Raw genomic sequence first — 19,134 nt, 5'->3', positions numbered from 1 at the left:
CTACTCTAGTGATGGAGATCTGGGGATGCGGAGCTACAGGAGTGGGTTCTGGAAATGGTCGGGCATGGACACGGCTTGGGGCTCAGACGCAGGGCGGGGCTTCAGACATGAGCCAGTGCTCCAGTGAGAATCGTGGGCCCAGTGTCACGAGGAGTTGCTTCCCTGCCCCAGACTGCTTCTGTATAGAAACTGAACATGGAGCCGCCCGGGTATCTGGGACTAGTGTGGACATGAACATGAGTGAGTCATAATAAATCCGTGGTCGAAGTGGAAGGGACAGGCTGTTCAGGACACAGTCATGGGTCGGCACTTAAACCAGGAGAAACCAGGGACCCAAGGTAGCGAGGAAAGTGTGTAAGGGGTACAGGACCCTGCAATGATGCCTTTCCATGCACAGCTGAATGGGCTTCTCCCGACACAGAGCCTTCCGTGGAATCCACCCGTACTGGTCTCACCAGGCGGGGTGTGATCTGGGCCAGTAAGCCAGGCAGGGCTGCCGCCATCATATTGTGGGAGAAGCTTCCAGCAGCCTTTTGTCCCCCTCCCAAATCTACACTCCTCAACATTTGGAAGATGATGTTACATACGCTGGTTTGATCATCTCCCTCTCCCTCCCTGCTCCAAGCTCCTCACTGTGAACTCACTTCTGTATTTCTAGCATCTCGCTTCTGTGGCATTTGTAGCTTGCAGACGAGTCGTGGCAAGTGTTTATCAAATGAATTAAGGAAGAAGCGCAAACAACATGACACAAAGTGCTTTTTGAGATCTGCTTTTGCCTCGATCCCCTGTTCCTGCCCCCACCTCTGCGCTGTGCTGGATCTTGAAGACAGTCCGCAAGCGTACTGAACTCTCACTCCCTTGGAGGCCTCCTGACGTCTCTGTACCCTTCACTGGGCTCTCCCAGGCTCCCGCTCTTCTCCCTCCGATCCAAGAACACGCAAGTAAGGTTTTATCTCCAGCTGTGAAAAGATACTCCTGTCTTTTAGCTCCAGACATGAGGAGACCTGAAAATTTTCCCACCATCCTGGGCCAAGAAGAATTTTGTTCTATACCTTCTGCATCCTGGCCATACCCTACTCTCTTCCAATATTCGAGAAAGAAATCCTCTGAGGCTTTGACTGAGGGTTGAGAGAGTCACAAAGAGGTGGCTCAGGTGTCTGCCCCAATTGAACAGTAGGCATTGGCTTCCCATTACCTACTTGTGGACTTGGTCTTAGGGAACGAGCCACTTACATCAAGGTGTTCAATGTGGCCCATGAGTCTGGTGATCCTCATTCTATCTTCCCGTAAATTAACTCACCAGCCAACGTTTGTTTTGTCTAAAGATTTGATGAGCGCAGCTTGGCGGTTCACCGTCAGGCTTGGGACTTTTCCAAAAGCACACCATTGCTCATTTGCTTCCAGGTTGAAACCAATTCACTAATTAGTATTCTTGGGGTAAAGTTTTTCAAACTTTTACAAAGCCACTGCAGGGGCCAAAGGCAGGCTGTCCCCAGGATGCCACTTTGATAAAAGTTATGTAAGAGACCGCTATTCAAGGACACCGAGACCCTCCTCTGCCCCCTCAAAGCAAGAAATAAATCTCTCATGTGAATGGCACTACCCTATACGAGGAAGTAGAGAGACAGGAAATTTAGAGCCCAGAGGCTGTATAACTAACCCTTGTTACTTTTTATTAATTTATCCCCCCAGCCCGAATTCTGGTTAGAATTCCTCACCAATTGAAGCTCTCAAAGGTAAGTTTTCTTTGTTCTGTTGACTCCTCACAGACTTATGGTCTCTTTGTCTAAAAAGTATGAAAACTGCCTGCCTTAGTCATTTCTTGAGGTCTTGACTTCGTTATTAGACCCACATAATAAAATTTTGCTTTCTTCTCCTGCTCATCTATCCCATGTAAATTTAATTCTTGGTCCATCCGGAAGACCTTGAAGAGTAGAGGAAGAGTTTTTCCTTCCCTTCATTCAATCTAGACTGGCACTCAAATCGTATTTCTCGTGCCCCAAAGATACTGTTACTATTCATTCATTCGAGGTTTACTTATTCGTGTTTATAGTTGTTTCATTGGAGCTTGTGGGCAGGTTTTTACCTTTTAGGTAATTTTTTATCTTTTTAGATAAAAATATCTCCATGGCTATAGAAATATAATCCAGTGCCCGTTTAATTTTTTCTGGTAACAAACACCAACCTGATTTTCCTCTAGGGAACCAAGCCCTACCCCACTTCTCAGCCACCAGCTTGTTAGGCAGAGCTGTCGGATGGGGCAGGTCTGGCCAGGAGCGTGGTCCCTGGGCCACGGTGGGAGGTCGGGGATGCGCCCGTGATCTTAGTGAGGACCACAAGAGTCACACTTGAACCATCTGAAAACAAAAGTTTTCTCTTTCCCGCTGGACTGGAGTCTTTTTTTTTTTTTTTAAGACTTTTATTTATGTATTTGAGAAAGAGAGAGCACGAGCATGGAGAAGGGGCAGAGGGAGAGGGAGAAGTGGGTTCCCTGCTAAGCAGGGAGCCCAACATGGGGCTCAATCCCAGGAGCCTGGGATCTCGACCTGAGTCGAAGGCAGATGCTTAACGACTAAGCCACCCAGACGCCCTTGGGCTTGAGTCTTAACAACAATTAAGGCCCGATCTGCTAGGGGCTTCGGAGCTGTAGGTTCAACCCGAAATGGAGCCAGCACAGAAGAAAACCAAAGCAAGAAAACAAGACAAATTAGGGCGCCTGGGTGGCTCAGTTGGTTGAGCGACTGCCTTTGGCTCAGGTCATGAGCCTGGAGTCCCGGGATCGAGCCCCGCATCTGCTCCCTCCTCAGCAGGAAGTCTGCTTCTCCTTCTGACCCTCCGCCCTCTCGTGCTCTCTCTCTCTCACTCAAATAAATAAATAAGTAAATAAATAAATAAATACATAAAATCTTAAAGAAAAAAAAGACAAATTAAGTCCCCCAAATATTTATGTGAGGTCCTCTCAACCTCAAGAAGGCAGCCACCAAAGCCAATGTCTCTCTCTTTTGCCCCAGGCGGGTTTGGAATTGGAGTTTTCTATCACTTGCAAATGCAAAAGCCCTGACAAATAAAATAGTTCACTGGTTGAATTCAGTGATATCCCAATTCAAACGGCGGCCCCAAACATATCTGCAGACCCCCAAATCCCACCACAATGGCCAGACTGTAAATGGCCTCAGCCCCGTCCTCGGCATCCTCCAAAATGCTCCCTCACTTGGAAATTAAACCCCGCTTCCTTTTGCACAAGAATTCCTTTCATGCTGTTCCAGCAAATCTGCCTCTGTGCGCTCAGAGGCAGAACTGTTCCTGAATTGTGCAAAGAGTCACCCTTGCCAGCCCTGCTACATTTTTTTCTGGCAGCCCCAGCATCCAATCAGGATTTCTGGATCCCTTCCAATTATAACACCATTTAGAAATAGTCAGCATTTCCCAGCCTTGAATAATGTATTGATCCCTTTAAAAGGAGAAAATATTCTCACAGACCCCCAATGTTTACTTGCATTCTTTTTATTGTAATCCCACTTAAATATATGCAAACATAAGACACTCCAGACTCTTCGACTTAGAGCTTTTAAGCAACTATAAAAATGAATTTACAGATCAGATACAAAAGAAACTCTAAAACCAATGAAATTGGACCAAAACACCTTTGGTTAAGGGGACAGAAGAGAGGGATGGCTGTTCACAGCGTGGGAGGCTCGTGTCCCCTGTTACTCGGGTTCTTCTGAGCTCAGCATCATGACGAGACTCGGGCCTTGTGGGGGCTGGATTCTGCAACGTTTTTCTCGTTCAGACTCCTCCAAAGCTTCATGAGCATGGCTTCTTACAAAGCGCTGGCCTCACTGAACACAGCCACATTTATTTATAAAGACCTGCTGTTCTTTATTAAGTCTGCGAGTCTTAAAGTTGTACCAAGTTCAGTAGCAGCACGTTCATCTATAGTTGTGAGCCGCGGGAAATGAAACCCCATCACGATTCTCCATCTCCTCCAGAAGGTGGTCATCTGAGGACCTAGCACATACTCCGTCATTTCTAACCAACTGTATGAGGGAATTGTTTTATGTACAATACATTGCACAGCTTTTATTTACTTTGATGAATGTTGGCGAAGGTATCTACGGGTGTGGCCAGCACACCACTCAAGATATCCATTGTCGCTGCTCACTTTCTGCTCAGCTGAAACTTACCTGACTGCAGACCCTGTCTGTCCTTCACGTGCCACACCCAGGGGACCACTTTCATTTTGCTGGGTTAGGACTTCCCATACATGGTGTCGTTGTGGTACCCACAGATCCTTCCAGGTCTGGATGTGTCACTCACTGTGATGTTTTCGAGATGCTTACCTGTGTTATGTGCCCCGGGAAACTGGTTGGTTTTCCCATTCACCCACTAATGGACATTTGGGCTGTTTCTGGCTTTTAGAATAACAGCCGATATGATCATTCTTGTACAAGTCTTTTTGTGAATATAGGTTCCCATTTTTCTGAGAGGGAGGATTGATGAATCTGGGTATTATTGTTACCTGGGCTCCGTTCACTTATTATTTCTAATAATTATTTTTTTTTTACATTCCTCAGGATTTTCTAAGCAAAAATTATATGGACATCAAATAAAGCCAGCTTTAATTATTTTTGAATCCTTATTAGTTTTTATCTTTTAATGCCTGCCCACATTCTTTGGGGACCACCAACAAAATGTGGAATAAAAGACTCAGAGCCTTGTCTCTGATCACACGTGGAAAGCATTCAAAAGTACATGATTAAATATGATGTTGGCTAACGGTTTTTATCTCTGATGTTCTTTATTGGATTGAAGAAATTCCTTCTATTTTTCCTTCGCTGATTGTTTTTGTGATGAACAAGTGTTGACTTTTGTCCATCTGTTCTGCATCTGCTAACCTGATCATAAGATTTTCCTAATGTGTGAATTACACTGATTGATTTTTGAATGTTGAACAAATGTTGCATTCCTGGGATGAACCCCATTAGGTCACAAGGTTGGATTCAATCTGCTAATATATCATGCAGGTTTTTATGTTTATACTCACAAGAAATACTAGTCTATAATTTTTTTCTTGTGAGATCGCTATCGGGTTTTGCCGTTGGGCAATGCTGGTTTCACAGAAGAAACTGTGAAGCATCTTCTCATCCTCTCATTTCGGAAAGAGCTTAAAATGATGCCTTCATTAAGTGTTTGATGTAACTCATCAGCGAAACCATCCACACCTGGAGGGTTTTTGGTTGTTGGAGGAGGTCATCGAGAGGACGTGACTGCCAGTGGACCCGAGAGCCGGACCTGGGCAACTCGGGGTTCCTTACCTCCTCCCCTGGTCTGGGAATGTGCCTCCCACTTGCCTTCCCTGCTCCCAGAAGCTGCCCCAAGGACACAGCCTGGAGATAGGGATGTGCTGCAGAGACTGAGCCCCGTTACAGTGACTGAGCCCAGTTAATGCCTCCTTAAGATTTGGGAGTGGGGTGGGGAGCTCCTCATTTCTGGGCACTCAAGACTAAGCTTGTGTAAATTCCCTTGCTCATTGCACCTGCCGCCCACCCATCCCCCGGTGGCTGCCTGTGTCTGTAGTCCCTGCCCTCCGAGGCCAGGGCTGGTTTCAGACCCCACCAGGAAAGCTCCCGAGGCTATGAACCAACACTCGTGAGTAGATGTTTAATTATAAATTCCATTTTATTAAAAATAAATATCTAACAATTCAGATCTAATTTGTGCCACTTTGGTAAGATATTTTCAAGAAGTTTGGTCATTTTAATTGTCAAATAATTTCAGCACAATGTCGTTCATAATGTGCCTTTGTCATTCTTTTAAAACCTGAACAATCCAATCTGTAGTTGTCACTCCAATTTCTTCCTTCTAACGTGGGTTTTCTTCTATTCCCTTGAAAGTTCCCATCAACCTTATAAAGACACCGAAGTTGGGCTCCACTGATGTGCTCTATAATTTGTTTTCTATTTCAATGTTCTTTTTTTTCCCTAGTGTTTTTATATTGGAAGCTTACGTAATTAATTTTATATTCTTCTGTTAAAATATAACTATTTAAGGCTATTAATTTTACTCTAAAAAACACTATGTTACATCCGGTAAATACCTCCTCATCATTCGGTTCAAAATATTTTCTAAGTTTTCTGGGGATTTTTTTTTTTTTTTGAGGACCCATTTCTTATTTAAAGTCTGCTGCAAATTTTCCAACTATTTTCTACATATTTTATAATCACTAATATTGAATTTTAATGTAATTGAAATGTCAGAGAACAAAATATTTATGATTGCCGTCTTTTGAAATGTACTGAGGCTTGTTTCATGGCTCAGCATGGTCTCTCTTGGTCAATATTCCATGAGCCCTGGAAAACATTTTGTATTCTGCAGACCTCAGGTGTAACGTTTTACAAATGTTAATTGTGTCGAGAATATTATTCATATCTTTTATATTCTTGGTGACTTTTTGTTTGCAAAAATATTCTATCGTCTGCGAGGCATTAAAATCTCCAGCCATGACTGTTTGCTTTGAGTACTTCTGGTTCTGTCCATGTTTGCTTCACATGCTTTCAGATTGTTATGTATTTTCATACACTTTGAGGATTGCTATAACTTTTTGATTATTTGACCTTTTTCTCAATTATGAAAAGATTCCCCTTCTGTCCGGTGTCAACCACGAAGGGGCAGTAAAGCCACCAGAAGGGTTAATTCGGGGTCCTAGGGATTGCAATCAGCAAGACACAGAGTTGACCCAAATTGAAAGTGTGCTCCGAATTGCAAGTGGGGAGTACAGGCTTACAAAGGCAAAAAGCACAAGGTTACATAACTTGTTTTGAAAGAATTATGATTGGTGCTGGCCAAATTAAACTGACAATCTAAACCATGATGGGCTATTTAGCTCACAGATGCTGCATTATCTCTGTTTCAGTCCAGAGGAGAGGGATGTTTTCTAGGAGGTGGTCCAGGTGAAACTGACAAGTTGAAATTCACAGAAGTCAAAAGTTCATGGTGTTTGGGGAATTGGAACAGGAGATCTGCACTGTCCCGGCTTGCTTTATACCCTCTGGATGCTGTTTTGAATGACTCTTTTAGCAAAGTTCACTTCACTTTGCAATCTTCTTTCATGTTGTCAGGACTCCTCATCTGAAATTCTATTTTGTCTGATATAGTCACGCCCCAATCTTCTTATGCTTACTGCTTGTATGATCTTTTTTCTATTCTCTCAGTCTGTCTCCACGCCTTTGCAGTTAACGTTTTGTATTTAACATTCATCCCTTGGAAACAGCGGGAAGGTTTAATGCCTTTTAAATGAAAATCTCTGCCTTTTATTGGAAGTATTTAAAGCATTTTCATTTACTGTAATTGTTGATATGGTCAAGTTTACATGTACCATCTCAGTGTGTGTTTTCTGTTTGTCTCTTATGATCTTTGCATCTTTGTTTCTCTTTTTTTCTGTGTCTCTTTTTCTGGAATGATTTTTTTTTTTAATTATATCATTACATATCTTTTATTGGCTTTTTGAGCTAAATGTCTGTATTACTTTCTCGTTATAGCCGCTCTGGGGATTATAATAGGTACCCTTAACTTAATTCACGGTCTGCCTTGTTTACTGTTGTAGCACTTCATGTAGAATGCAAGAATGTTACAACATTATAATTCCAGGTAGAACCTATGCTATTCTTCATGCTACTGTGGTTATGTAGTTTACTTCTACATGTGTTATAAACACCACAACATACAGCTATTATTTCTTTACTTTGAACAGTCACTTAGGTTAAAAAAAAAAAAAGAATAAAACCAAAATAATATTTCCATTTCTTACATATTTACTCTTTCCAGTGTTCTTCATTTCTTTCTTTAGATACAGGTTTCCACTTGGTATCCTCTTTTGGTTTATTTCCAGCGTGAAAAACTCACAGTAGCCAGTTTTACGTTCAAGCAACCAAATCTCTCAGCCTTCATTTATCACAACAGTTGACTTTCATCATGGAAAGTTCTAATCTCTGGATATTGAATTCTAGGGTGATAGATATTTAATTTTCCCCAGAATTTTAAAGGTGTGGTTTCAATACTTTTGATCTTCCATTGTTTTGAATGAGAAGTCCAGCATTTAAACAACAACAGCATTGTTTCCTTGTATTTATTGTGGATTTTTCTTTGGCTTCATTTAAGATTTTGTATATATCAGTGATTTTAAGCCATTTAACTATGCTGTTCTCAGTTATCATTTTATTTGTATTGATCCTGATTAAATTTAGAGCTTCCTGCATATCTGGATTGCTGTTTTCGATCATATTTGACAAAATTTTGGCCAACGTTTTAAAAAATCGTTTTTCTTTCCGGGCCTATCTCTCTCTCCTATTCTTCTTCTGGGGCTCCAATTACACATACTTCCAAATGCTTGACAACCCCAGATCCCTGGGGTTACAAATTATTTTTCCCCAGCTTTATTTTATTTATTTTTTTTGTTTTGTTCTTAAGATTTTTTATTTATTTGACAGAGAAAGACACAGTGAGAGAGGGAACACAAGCAGGGGGAGTGGGGGAGGGAGAAGCAGGCTTCCCGCCGAGCAGGGAGCCCGATGCGGGGCTCGATCCCAGGACCCTGGGATCGTGACCTGAGCTGAAGGCAGACGCTTAACGACTGAGCCACCCAGGCGCCCCATTTTCCCCAGCTTTATTGAGATTTCATTGAACATACAACATTGTATTCATTTTGGGTGTATGATGTGATGATTTGATATGTGTATATATTGCAAAATGATTACCACAATAAATTTTTAACATCCATTACCCTTGTATAGTTATAAATGTTTGTGTGTGTGTGTGTTAAGAACTTTTAAGATCTACTCTCGTTGCAACTTTAAAATATACTCTGCAGTATTGTTAACTTTAGTCACCATGCCGTCCATAACATTCCCAGAACTTAGTTACCTTCTAAGTTTGTACTGGGAAGTTTGTACTTTTTGTTTTTTTGTTTTTTTTTTTTTTTGAGTGAGAGAGAGAGAGAGAGAGAGAGAATGTGCATGCCTGCGGGCATGTGTGAGTGAGCAGAGGAGGGGCAGAGGGAGAGAAAGAGAGAGAATCCTAAGCAGGCTCCCCACTCAGCAGGGAGCCCAACGTGGGGCTCAATGTCAGGACCCTGAGATCATGACCTGAGCTGAAATCAAGAGTTGGACGCTTGACCGACTGAGCCGCCCAGGCGCCCCAAGTGTGTACCTTTTGATCACTCACCTTCACCCATTTCACCTGTCCACAACCCCCTACTCTGGTAACACAAGTCTCTTTCTTTGTACCTATAGGCTTGGTTTTTATGGAGTATTTGTGTTTCTTTGCCTGACATACTTCACTTAGCATACTACCCTCAAGGTCCAACACTTTGGTCACAAATGGCAGAATTTCCTTTTTTCCAATGGCTGAATAATATTCCATTTGTGTAAATAAACCACATATTCTTTATTTATTCAATCACCTATAGATAACTTCGGTTGTTTCTTTGTCTTGGCCTTTGTAAATAACGCTGCAATGAACATGGGGGTTCAAGATCACTTCAAGATAGTGATTTTGTTTCCTTCCGGTATATGTCCAGAAGTAGAACAGCAGAGGAACCTCCATACTGTTTTCTATAGGAATTTTACCAGTTTACATTCCCTCCAACAGTGCACACTGTTCCTTTTTTCTCCACATCTTTGCCAACATTTGTTAGCTCTTATCATTTTGATAATAGCCATTCTAACAGGTGCAAGATGACATCTCATTGTGGTTTTTACTTGCAGTTCTCCGATGATGGGTGATGTTGACACATTTTCATGTACCTGTTGGCCATCTGTATGTCTTCACGGAAAAAATGTTCAGTTTCTCTGCCCATTTTTAAATTGGATTGTTTGGTTTTTTTTCTCTTGAGTTGTATGCATTCTTTATATAAATATATATGTGTGTGTATATATATATATATATATATAAATCTACTCACATGTATTCATGAAGTTAGCTGGCAACTTTGAAAGCACTGGGGTGATTTCACAAACCACACATGAAAAATTAGTCAAAATTAAAACAGAAGAGGGGCGCCTGTGTGGCTCAGTCCAGGCCAGGTCTGGAGCCTGCCCAGGTCTCCAGGTGTCTGAGGACTATACATTTTGGGCATTAACCCCTTATCAGATATGCCATTTGCAACTATTTTCTCCCATTTCGTAGGTTGCCTTTTCATTTTGTTGATGGTCTCCTTTGCTGTGCAGAAGCTTTCTAGTTTGAAGTAGTCCCACTTGTTTATTGTTGCTTTTGTAGCCTTTGCTTTTGGTGTCAGATCCAAAAAGTCCTTCTGAGACCGACGTCAAGGAGCTTACCTCTGTGTTTTCTTCCAGAGTTTTTGTTTGTTTGTTTGTTTCATGTCTTACCTTGAAGTCTTTAACCCATTTTGGATTGATTTTAGTGTATTAAGTAAGACAGAGGTCCAGTTTCATTCTCTTGCATGTGGCTGGCCATTTTTCTTAACACGTTTTATTGAAGAGATAATCCTTTTTCCATAATATCTTCTTGCCTCCTTTTTTGCATATTAATTGACCGCATTTGTCTATGCATTGACCACATATGCATGGGTTTATTTCTGGGCTGTCTCTTCCTTTCCATCCATAGATGTGTCTGTTTGTATGCCAGTACCATACTGTTTTGATTACTATGCCTTTGTAACATAGTTTGAAATTTCAGGATTGTTTGTTCTATTTCAATTAAAAATGCTATTGGAATTTTGATAAGGACTGCATTAAATCTCTGGATTGCTGTGTGTAGTATGGACATTTTGACAATATTAATTCTTCCAACCCATAAGCATGGAATATTTTTTATTTGTGTCCTCAATGTTTTTTGTATTAATGGTTTACAGCTTCCGTTGTAGAAATCTTATACCTTCTCAGCTAAATTTATTCTAGGTATTTTTATTCTTTTTGATGCAATTATAAATAAGATTGTCTTCTCAACTCCTCTTTCTGATAGATTGTTATTAGTGTATAGAAATGCAACTGATTTTTGTACATTGATTCTGTGTCCTGTAACTTTACTGAATTGGTTTATTAGTTAAACACTTTTTTTGGTTAGAGTCTTCAGCATTTTCTATATGTGATATGTCATCTGCAAATAGAGACGGTTTTACTTCTTTTCTGATTTGGATGCCTTTTCTTTCGTGTCCTTGCTCTGGATAGGACTTCCAATACTATGTAATACTATGCATAAAAAGGGTGAGGATGGGCACCCTTGTCTTATTTCTGGTCTTAGAGGAAAAGCTATCAGCCTTTCACCATTGAGTATGATGCTAACTGTGTGCTTGTCATGTATGGCCTTGATTATGTTAAGGCATCTTCCTTCTATACCCGGTTTGCTGAGAGTGTTTATGATAAATGGTTGTTGGACTTTGTCAAATGCTTTTTCGGCATCTATTGAGATGATCATATAATTTTTTAAAATTTTCTTTTTTTTTCTTGAGTAATCTCTACCCCCAAATGTGGGGCTCGGAACTCATGACCCTGAGATCAAGAGTCACATGCTCTATCGACTAAGCCAGCCAGGCGCCCCTATGATCATATTATTTTTATGTTTAACTTTGTTAATGTGGTGTATCACATTGTTTGATTTGTATATCTTGAACCATCTTTGCATCACTGGCATAAATCCCACTGGATCATCGTGTGTGATGCTTTTAATGTATTGTATTTGGTTTGCTAATATTTTGTTGAGGATTTTTCTACCTATGTTCATAAGGGATGTTGACCTGACTGAAACCTTGTGTGGTTTTAGTATCAGGGTAATGCTGGCCTCCTAAATTTGGAAATGTTCTCTCCTCTTCTATTTTTCAGAGCAGTTTGAAAAGGACTGATATTAATTCTTACTTAAATGTTTGGTAGAAATCACCTGTGAAGCCTGGGTTCTGGACTTTTTGTTTGTTGGGAGGTTTTTGATTACTGATTCCATCTCCTCACTCATTATTGATCTGTTCAAATTTTCTAACTCTTCATGATCCAGTCTTGGTAGGTTGGATGTTTCTAGGAATTTATCCATTTCTCATAGTTTGTCCATTTGATGGTGTCCAAGTGTTCGTAGTGTTACTTGTATTTCTGTGGTATCCGTTGTAATGTCTTCTCTTTCATTTATGATTTTATTTATTCGAGTCCTCTTTTTCTTGATGAGTCTAGCTAAAGTTTTGTCTATTTATCTTTCCTAAAAATCAGCTGCCAGTTTCATTGATCTTTTGCAGTGTGTTTCTAGTCTCAACTTCACTTATTTCCTGTATTCAATTTTTTAAAAAGTAATATTTCCCAGCCTATAATTCAATTTGGATGATTTATATGGACTTTTCTTCCAGTTCACTTTTCACTATTTCTCTGTGTCCAATCTGCTGTTACTCCTATACAGTAAAAGTTTATTTCTGATATTGCATGTTTCAGTTCTACTCTGTCATTTTATATAGTTTTTTTGTCTCTCCTAAAATTTTTCATCTTTTTACTCTTTTCCTATACTTTCAAAAATGAATTCATTTAATAGTGATTTTAAAGTACTTATCTGCTGATTCTAAAAGCTGAGCCATCTGTTGGCTTGTTTCTACTGATATTTCTCCAGAGAGTCATTTGCAATTTTTTATTTCCTTGCATATTTCTTTATTATTTGCATGCGGATGTGCTGGACATTTTCTAAGAGGATAATATATGCTGAAAGAAAGTGTGTGTGTGTGTGTGTGTGTGTGTGTGTGTGTGTGTGTGTGTGGAGACAGATACAGTTTAGATATAAACAGATACCAATATCCATGATATAGATATATTCTCTTTATTTTAGGAAACACTCCTTTGTCTGTTTGGCAACTAGAATGTTTGGACTGATCAGTTTGATCCAATCATGAGTTGAGCTGGTTGGATGAGTTTTATACCTAAAGTAGCAATTCAAGCACCAAAAATCAGTTTGTTTATCAGCTTGGCTTCCAAGTTCCTGAAACGCCAAGGAGTGTCTGCCTTTAATTTTAACGCAAGTTGAACTGGGTTGGTGTTTTGTTGCATCTCTGTTTAGACTTAGCTCATCCGTCACTTCAGATGCTTTGTAGGTGAGTCCACACTTTTTGCTCTTGTGGGGTTCTGGGCTCTAGAATCACACAGGAAGACCTCCAGGTTACAGCGTCTCAAGTCTGGAAGACCCAGAGAAGCTGCCGGCTACGGAAATTGTGAGGCCAAGAGGCTGAGGTCCAGATGCTGCAGGAGTGAGATTCACAGATGGAGGTTTCATGGTCCAACCCCACCCCCACCCCCCAAGATCCCCAGCAAAATTCACCGGTTACAGAATTACGGTTGAAAGGATTATCTTTGCCCTTGTGTATTCCCAAGACTTGGGAGTGGCATGCCAGCCCATAGGTTTATCAGCAGTCTGTGTGGTGTCTTCTTATTCCAGCACGCTTGCACTTTCTCGAGTTGAGTTACGCCCCCGCCATTCCTGCCACCAAGCTCAGCAGAGACAGGAAAGGGTACTGCACTCCTCCATCCCTAGGACAGGCTTGTCCTTCTAGACTTTAGTTTTTCAGGTTTCTTTGCAACCTACACTTTCTCAATGGCTTGTTAAAACGTTTCCTCGCCTTCTTGTTGGTGCAATGGGAATAATTTTTTCCCCCCACATCCTTCTAAATACTAACTGGATATGGAAACTGCTTATGTGATTTTTTAAAAAATATTAGAAAAATGAAGCTAAAAAATTTAAATCAACGAAACAGGTACAAATACCTCAAAGCCTATGTTCCAAAATGCTCAGGTCCAAATCTGGCAAAAAATATTTTAGACCATCACATCCTTCGGGAAGCTTCTTATGGGTCATGGTCTCACCCCGCACGCCTCTGCGTAGAACATCGAGACAGTCGGTAGCCAGTGTCCTATTTAATATGGAAAACTGAATTTCAGGTCCTAGGGCCAGGGTAAGAGTCTAAGATAAAAGATGAGTCTTCAGGGGCACCTGGATGGCTCAGTCAGTTAAGCATCTGCCTTCCCCTCAGGTCATGATCTTAGGGTCCTGGGATTGAGCCCCGTGTCAGGCTCCCTGCTCAGCGGGGAGTCTGCTTCTCCCTCTGCCCCTCCACGGCTCCTACCCTCTCTTTCTCAAATAAATACATAAAATAAATAAATAAAAATAAAAAATATAAGTTTTCTTATCCTGGACCCTTTCCACTTGGGATTGCCAGAAAAAGGCATAACCACTGCGGGAGGCATACTTATACTAAAAATACTGTATGTTGTTTATCAGAAATTCAAATTTAACTGAGAATCTTGCATTTTTATTTGCTAAGCCTGAGGACCCTATGTCTGTTGCATAATGCCAACTCTTTTTATGTTAGCAGTTTCTACAGGAAGACATTATCATGAAAGTTTCCTCCTTTTTTTCCCTCAAATCAAAAGGTGAAAAAATGAGTTTTTGACATTCATTCTTCTATGTGATCAGAGTTTTGCTGATAGAGATTTTTGACATACAGTGAAATCACTTTATGATCCTGGGGTTTGTGGAAAGGATCGAAGCAAATGTTTTAGAGATCTAACATTTCTTTCATTATACTGTAATTTCCTTGAGGGAAGGGACACACTCTTTACTGATATTAAAGATTATATGAATGGCATTTAACAAAAAAATATACTCATGTAAGGACATTTGGAAAATTATAACCTTGCATAAGAAAATAAAGCAACAAAAATTCATGACCCAAGAGAAGCAGTTTCACATTTTGATACATTCATTTTACTCTTTATATATAGAATAAGAAGGGTGGGTATGTGTATGTGGGATGTGTGTGTGTGTGGGGGGGGTGTGTGTGTGTATGTGTGTAATATCTGTGGATTCATGAGGCCTCAGCCTGTGACCATAGACATAGTTACAGAAACGACTTTTTGTAAAAGCTGCCAGGTGACTTTTTTTTTTTTTTTAAGATTTTATTTATTTATTTGAGAGAGAGAGAGATCAGGAGCAGGAGAAGAGGAAGAAGCAGACTCCCCGCCGAGCAGGGAGCCGAATGCTGGGCTTAATCCCAGGACCCTGAGATCATGACCTGAGCTGAAGGCAAGATGCTTAACCGACTGAGCCACCCAGGCGCCCCTCAAGCTGTACCTTCTTAACAACAGTCTCCAACCTGTAAGATTTCTCTCAATTGAAATAACACCTCAAAGGAGGCCTACAGTCTGTTTAAATGTTGAACCACTAAAATAAATAAATAAATAAATAAATAAATAGATGTTGTACCACTATACAAGGAAAAATACCAATACCAATCTGTACCAAATTTAATGTTGTAAGCAAGGAAAACTCTGACCTTTGAAGATCTATAGAAGTCGACAATTTATGAGCCTTGTGTGTTTTTCCATATAAAACACAGTTGGCATGAGACAAAAAGCAGTGTTCCATTTTCCAAGCAGAAACTCTCCAGGTAATGACTGAAACGTTGTTTATCTGAATGCCATTTTCTAGAATTCTCTACCATTCTGTTACCATGGGGGCCCTGTGCGGAGCAGAACAGCTATTGACATTCATTAGCTATGGGTCAGAAATCAGAAACACAACTTGTATCCCCTATAATTTACATAACCAAGAGAAATAATTATTTAGCTGCCACCTATAAATACTTGTTTGCTTGTTTTTTAAGATTTTATTTATTTATTGGACAGAGAGAGACACAGTGAGAGGGAACACAAAGTTTTAATTAGAAACTGTATTCTGGACTTTTTTAGTTCTTATTCCCCAAAATAGAAGTGGATGCCTTGGAATCCTCATTACCAGGACCGTCTGGGGGACGTCCCTGCCTCTGTTCATTGATTTTCCTGGAAAAGAATGTGTGCAGAAGCACCCTCGAGTCTTCAAATATGTAAAATGCCTGGCTCTTTGCTATCCCTTCTAAATTTTAATTTAGAAGTTACAGGCATGCCTTGGAGATGTTAACGGTTTGGTTCTAAGCCCCGGCAATGCATCAAATATCACAATAAAGCAAGTCAAGTGAATTTTTTGTTTTCCCAGGGCATATAAAAGTCCTGTTTACACTGTACTGTCTTCTGTTAAGTACTCACTAGTCTTGTGTCCAGACAACGTATAAACCTTAATGAAAAATACTTTATTTCTAAAAAATGCTAACCATCATCCAAGCTTTCAGCGAGCCATAATCACTGAGCACAGATCACTGTGATAAATAGAGTAATTACAAAAATGTTTGAAGTATTGTGAGGCTTATCAAAACACGAAGTGAGCAAATGTTGTTGGGCAAACAGTGCTGAGAGACTTGCTCAAGGGAGAGTCCCCACCAACCTACAATTTGTAAAAAGCACAAGGTCTGCAAAGCACCATAAAACAACGTGCGATAGGACAAGTGTGTCTATAAATAAATGTTCACTTGTCTTCTCTCCACATTTTAACTCCTCTAGTTATTCTTCCTCAGCCCGTTGATGTGGCACATTAATGCAGTTCCAGTCTCGATTCTAAGGCCTGTTTCAGGGATGAGGGAACGAGCTCAGGCCATTGTGTGGCTTAGCCTTGGTCCCATAAGGGCCACCATTACAGGGACAGACCCCTGGGGGCCTTGCACCTCCTGCCCCCACCAACACAATGACTTCTTAGTCTTAAAACATCAAATTCTTTTTAAAAAGTGTTCTATTTTATCGCAGAAAAAATATTTACCATGAGATCTGTGACATATGATGAATCGTGTTGACTGGCGTCCAAACGCTGAGCCAGCTTCCGTTCTAGAGATAAACAAGCTCGGTCATGATGTATGAACCATTTGTACGTGTCTCTGGGTTTTATTTGTGAGGATTTATTGAGAATGTTTGCATCTCTGTTCACAAATAATATTATTCTGTGGGTTCCTCTATTTGTAGGATCTTTGTCGGGTTTTGGTATGAGAGTAAGCTGTGCATCATCAACTCTGTTCTCCCCTTTTGTGTTCTGGTTGAGTCTGACCACTTTTGGTATTTTTCCACCCTTAAGGGTCTGCCTGAATTGGACAGTGGAGGCACGTGCTTCCGTCATTTTCTGCGCTGGAAGATTACTAACCGTCAAATTAATGTCTTTAATAGATACAAGACAATTCAGACAATTCTTTTAAAGAATTTTCCATTTCATCTAAACTGTTGGATTCCTGGGTAAAGGGTTGTTCCAACATTTCCCTTATTATCCCTCTAAGTTATGTGGAGTGTGTAGAGGGATGTCACCACTCTTATTCCTAACGCTTATAATTTATTTCTTCTATATTTTTTATTGGTCATTCTGGTGAGAGGTTTTACAATTTTATTGATTTCTCTCAAAGAGGCAGTTTTTTGTTTCACTGACTTTTTTTCCTATTGCTTTTCTATTTAAATTTTATTGATCATGGTTCTTATCTTAATTCTTTTCTTCCTCCTGCTTGCTTTGGATTTACTTTATTCTTTGTTTTTTTGGTTTCTCAAAATGACATTTTAGATAATTGATTTGAGACTATCCGTCCTCTCTAATGCTATAAATTGATACTATAAATTTCCCCTTAAGCACTGATTTAGCTGCATTACACCAATTTTGATGTGCTGTGATTTTATTTTTGTTAAATTAAAAATACTTCCTATTATTATCTTGTGATGGGTTATTTAAGTGTTTTGCTTGATTTTCCAAATATTTGGGGATTTTTCCAGGTATAGAGCTCTGTTTCTTTCCACTTTATTCTCACTCGGATCCAAGAATATTTTTTGGTATGATTCAAATATCTTCCATTTGTTAAGAGTTGGGGGTTTTTTGGCCAAAAATAAAGTCTTTTTTGGTGATTGTACCATGTGCACTTAAAAAGAATATGTATCTTGTATTGTTGGAATGTTCCAGAAATATCAATTAGGTCAAATTGGTTGATAGTGTCATTCAGCTCCATCCTATCTACATATTTTCTATTATATTGAGTACTGAGAAAGGAGTGTTGAAGTCTCCAACTATAAATGTGGACTTTTGTATTTCTCCTTTCATTTTGTGTATTTTGAAGTATTCTTGCTACAAGAAAAATTAAGCGACGACCCTCTTTATCCCTGGCAGTACTACTTGTTTTAAAGTTATGATGTCATGGGGCGCCTGGGTGGCTCAATTGGTTAAGTGGCTGCCTTCAGCTCAGGTCATGATCCCAGGGTCCTGAGATCGAGCCCCGCGTCGGGTTCCCTGCTCAGTGGAGAGCCTGCTTCTCCCTCTCCCTCTGTCTACCACTCTGCCTACTTGTGCTCGCTCTCTCTGTCAAATAAATAAATAAAATCTTAAAAAAAAAAGTTATGATGTCTAATATTCATATAGATGCTCCATTTTTCTTTCAATTTGAATAATATATCTTTTTTATATCCTTTAACTTTTACCCATCTGGGTCTTTTTATTTATTTATTTATTTAGCAATATTTCTGCCCAACGTGGGGCTCAAAATCACAACCTGGAGATCAAGAGTGGCATACTCCACCGACTGAGCCAGCCAGGTACTCCTATGTCTTTATATTTAAAGTGGATCTCTCAGAGATATCATATATTTGGGCCTTACTATTTTATCCATTCTGGTGATCTCTTCTTTTAAATGCTATGCTTAGATCATTTATATTTAATGTGTTTTTTTAATATGGCTGCATTAGGATCTATTATCTTGCTTGTCATTTTTTATTTGTTCTCTCTTCACTTTATCACTTTTTCTCTTTTTCCTTTATTGCATTAATTCAGTATTTGTTTTAATGAATTTATTTTGAAGTAATCTCTACACTCGACATGGGGCTTGAACTTACAACCCTAAGATCGAGAGTCCCATGCGCCACCGACTGAGCCAGCCAGGCACCCTTAATTCAGTATTTTTTTATGATTCCCTCTTACACTCACTTTTGGATTATCGTTTGGTCCTCATTGTTAATATCTATTTTTGGGTGACTTTGGGGGGGATTTAGATGATACATTTGGAATTAATCACATCCAATCTTCAAACATGCCACCTCTTCTGACGTGTAAAACTCTCTCAACTGGATTCATCCAACTTCTTCCTCCCATTATTTGTGATGCTTTGTCATACGTTTTTACATAGGATGTAAACACAGCATGTGTTGTTTCTATGTTGGTTTTACACAGCTCCTCATATTTTAGAGTAATTAAGAACAAGAAAGAATAGATCTCTGTGTA

Source organism: Zalophus californianus, chromosome 12 (assembly GCF_009762305.2).
Source record: "Zalophus californianus isolate mZalCal1 chromosome 12, mZalCal1.pri.v2, whole genome shotgun sequence".
NCBI lineage: Eukaryota > Metazoa > Chordata > Mammalia > Carnivora > Otariidae > Zalophus > Zalophus californianus.
The sequence above is the reverse complement of the archived record's forward strand: the minus strand, read 5'-3'. Positions refer to the sequence as shown.